The sequence below is a fragment of the Microtus ochrogaster genome, unplaced genomic scaffold (genome assembly GCF_000317375.1).
Source record: "Microtus ochrogaster isolate Prairie Vole_2 unplaced genomic scaffold, MicOch1.0 UNK5, whole genome shotgun sequence".
Taxonomy (NCBI): domain Eukaryota; kingdom Metazoa; phylum Chordata; class Mammalia; order Rodentia; family Cricetidae; genus Microtus; species Microtus ochrogaster.
In genome coordinates this window covers 1,493,197-1,497,404 of record NW_004949103.1, presented here as the reverse complement: position 1 = coordinate 1,497,404, position 4,208 = coordinate 1,493,197, and positions in this window count along the sequence as shown.

The following is a 4,208-nucleotide window of genomic DNA, read 5'->3' as shown; positions in this document are numbered from 1 at the left end:
CGTGACGTCATCCCTCCAAGCCACTCTCCGCCCTCTGCCCCAAGTCTTGGCGAGCTGGTGTCACGTCATCATTCTGTGCCGACCCGTAACCAAGGAAATGCGGATGCCTGCCAAGGCACTGCTCAGATGTGTTTCTGGGTTTGGAGTTACAGGGTTTCGTTCTGGTCGCCCTCTACCGGGTTAGAGCCCTCGAGCTTACTCAGAAAACGCCCTTAGGCGAGGTCAGAGCGGTCCTGTTTTGGTCCAGGCTTCTTGAGACTCTGGGGGGCACTTTCGGGGAGAATGAGACCGCGGCTCTTTTAAGATACACTTTATCCAGAATTGTTACTAGTTTCCGAAAGGGACCTCCTTACCAGGACCTCCTAGAATAGTGCTCCTGAAAGAGGTCCTCCAACCTCCAGGAGCCATTCCCTAGTACATTTGAACCTGCACACATTACACACATAATAATAGTAGTGTCTGTGGCAGTGGAGTTGGATGGGTGGGGGAAAGAAAACCGTTGGCTGTCAGTTCTGTGTAGGAGCGGTACCATTGCAGTAGGTAAGCATGCAGGGAAAACTCACAAAGCATATTCCGCCTCCCCTGGCCACCAAGGGTGCACGTCTCGTCCTGTCCTGCCCCTCCCCCGCCTCCACCCTCACAATTCTCCAGTTCTCTGCCTCTGCCAAGCCCTTCTTCTCGGGACTGCCTCAGCGTGTTTGGATGTCATTGTTTCAGTCTTTATTTAGTTCTGCGGTGGTTGGGTTAAAGATTTGTCCAGTCCATTGTAAGGCTGAACTTTTCCTGCAAAACCAGCACCAGGGAAGCCGAGGTAGGAGGACAGTAAGTTTCAAGCCAGGCTGGCTGACAAACCAAGGTATTGTGAACTAAATAAATCAGTCTGTCATTCTCAGCTCTGACCTGCTGTTCTTCAAGAAAGCTTCAAAAGACTTGGTAGCTTTTGCCCATCCAGCTCCTCCCAACTTTATGGTCCCCTCCTGAGTCTTAGGACATTGCCTAACCTGTGTGTGACAGAGAACTTAACTGGACATCTGTGTTGAACCCGGGTGGCAATGAGACTGCAGGATGGTGGCGAGACGAACTAGAGCCCACCTTCCTCAGGCACGGGCAGCGGGCAGCGCTCAGGTCATCAGAAGGAAAGGGTTTTGTCCTTGCCTCAACAGCTGCTTCCTGATAAGACTGACGAAGGCTGCAGGTGGGCTAGCTCTTTGGAAGACTCAGGGAGAGAGACCTGGCAACCAGCAGACCCCACCCTTGCTCCCTGGTTACTCACTTTTGCTTCCACTGCCCTATCATGCTATCCCCCTTTTCTGCCACTTGTCCTTTTGCTGTCACTGGTAACAGTGAGTATTGGCACATTTTTGTTTGGTGGTGGTGGTAGTGTATACACACTTGACTGTACATTGATAAAGTTTGCACGCACACTCTGGTTACTTGTCTCTTGCCATACCTTCCCTGTCACCACCACAGGGAAAGTTACAGTCACCACAACACTCAGTAGAGAATGTGGAGAGGATTCAGTACCCACTGTGGCTGGCGACAGCCCTGTCGCGACCATCCACACCAGCCCCCTTCTAGTTGTAAACTGCACAGCAGTGGGCAGCCCGAAGGGCGCTGGGTTTGAAGATGCACACACAAATGTTGAAGTTCAGTCATTGTGGATGCGCCTACTGTGAACCAATGGAGGGAGGAATCCCACTGTAAATCTTACTCAATCCAACGATTGTCAGCCTGAAAAGAAAAGCAGACTCACGCTCTCAGGAGTCAAAGATCTCCTTTGGGACTAGGAGAGCATCGCAATCCAGCCATGAATGTCCTGACTGACCACAGCATAGCTGATGATCAAGGGACCTAAGGGAATGTCACACGAACCGTGTTACAGGGACTTGCTGCAGGACTTGGCATTAGCTCGTTGGTGAAGACATACAGACGTGTTCATGCAGCCTATTTACCTGGATTTCTGCAATCTGAGGCAATCCTCTCTCCATAAGCCATGATACAGGCAAACTCAGGTAGAGAGGAGGAAAGTGAAAAGCCTTGCCTTTCGATATGGAAAGCATAGGAACCATGAAAAAGCCCAGAGTGTCAAGGCAAGTATGGTTAGTCTCTTGGCCAAGATTCAAAAGAGAAGGAGAAAAAAAAACAAAACAAACAATAACAACAACAAAAAATGCCAAACCACATATCTGAATTCAGTGAGTTCTTGTACCCCAGGACAAAGATTGCAATAGGGACACGAGGTCAGAAATGGAAACAGAATCAGTTTAATAAGAAAGGGAAAAGAGCTGAAGAGATGGCTCAGCAGTTAAACAGATCCCCTTATTTATGGGCACTTTCTGATAAGTCCCCCCCCCAAAAAAAAAGAGATCCAAGGAGGAATGTGTTGCCTGCCTGCCCAGTGGCACCCTCAGAGGGCAGACAGAAAAATTCTTCACCTCCACTATGGCCACACTGGTCTCAGACCCCTGTCTAGCCTTGCTGGTTTCCTTTCCCTAAAGGGTAGGACTTGCATCTCCCAGGAATCCTTGCAGCACTTCTCTGCTCTGCAGTTCTCTGGTCACACTTCCTAACCTTGGGACCTGCTATGTGCCATAAAGCATCCTAGTGCTATGATGTGCACATTAACAGTGCCCCTTCTAGAGGGAGAGGAGATATGCAGGTTAACAGTGCCCCTTCTAGACGGAGGGGACGGGAAGCTGTGATGTGCAGGTTAACAGTGCCCCTTCTAGATGGAGAGGAGAGGAAGCTGTCATGTGCACATTAACAGTGCCCCTTCTAGAGAGCAAACAAGATCGGGTATAGGAAGACAGAGCACAACAGCAGCAGCAGGATCTGAGAGGTGTCTGGTTGGTGCATGGAGCCCTGCCAGGGGAGGGACAGTTCAGCTGACTCCTAACGGGAGAGATGATCTGGAAATGTATACTCTAGAAGAAAGGCCCCAAAGCTGGAGTGAGCCTGGCTTGTTTGAAGAATGAAAGACAATGGGACAGGGCTCAGCAGGTGGAAGAAGAAGGTCAAGGAGTTAGGTTGGAAAGGGAGGTGGACTGTTGTTGTACCGAGAGGTGAGCCACAGCAGAGTAAACAGACACCCAGTCCAGTAGGATAGCTTCCCATAAGAAACCTTCCCAGGACACCAGCCCACATCAGTCGGATGGGTCTTCCTCTTCCCCAGGCGGTGGCTTTCGGATTTCCAAACTTTGTTCCAAACCTAAGCCTGTAGGTTTCTCGGGTCTCTTTCATCCTTTTTTGACGTGCAGCAGTGAAATAGGAATGTGATGACATACCTATAATCCCAGCACTCAGGAGGAGGAAGCTGGAGGATCACTAGTTTGAGGTCAGCCTGTGTAGAAATGCAATTGGCCTGGCAGGCATGACGGTATTGTTTTCATATATGTATAATTGTGTATTTGTCTGTGCCTGTGAGCATGCACATGTCCATGAATGCAAGTGCACATGGAAGCCAGAAGACAGCATCCACGCCCTTGGAGCTGGAGTTACAGGTGTTTCTGAGCTGCTAGATATTGAACTGGAATCTGAACTCCAGTCCTCATGATTCAGCAGCAAATGTTCTTTTCTTTTGTTTTTATTGTTTATTTATTTATTTATTTTTATTTTCGAGACAGGGTTTCTCTGTAGCTTTTTTTGGTTCCTGTCCTGGAACTAGCTCTTCTAGACCAGGCTGGCCTCGAACTCACAGAGATCACCTGCCTCTGCCTCCCGAGTGCTGGGATTAAAGGCGTGCGCCACCACCGCCTGGCTTTTGTTTTTATTGTTGATTGTTTTGTTTTTCAAGAAAGGGTTTCCCTGTGTAGCCCTGGTTATCCTGGAGCTCACTCTGTAGACCAGGCTGGTCTTAAACTTGGAGACCTGACTGTCTCTCCCTCCCAAATGCTGGAATTAAAGGCCTGTACCACGAGGACCCTGCAGAGAAACATGTGCTCTTAACAGCTAAAACATTTCATCATCCCCTAGGAGTAAAGATAGTCTTAAAAATCATTACTCCCTTCTCATTTGGCTATCAGACCATTGAGAAGATGGTCCCCAGCTAGACCTTTAAACCCAAGATTCCAGAAACAGAGGTGAGCAGATCTAAGTCTAAGGCCAGCTTGGTCAACATAGTGAGTTTCAAGTCCCTCAGTTATACAGGAAGATCCCAGCTTGGTCTACATAGTGAGTTTCAAGTCCCTCAGTTATACAGGAAGATCCCA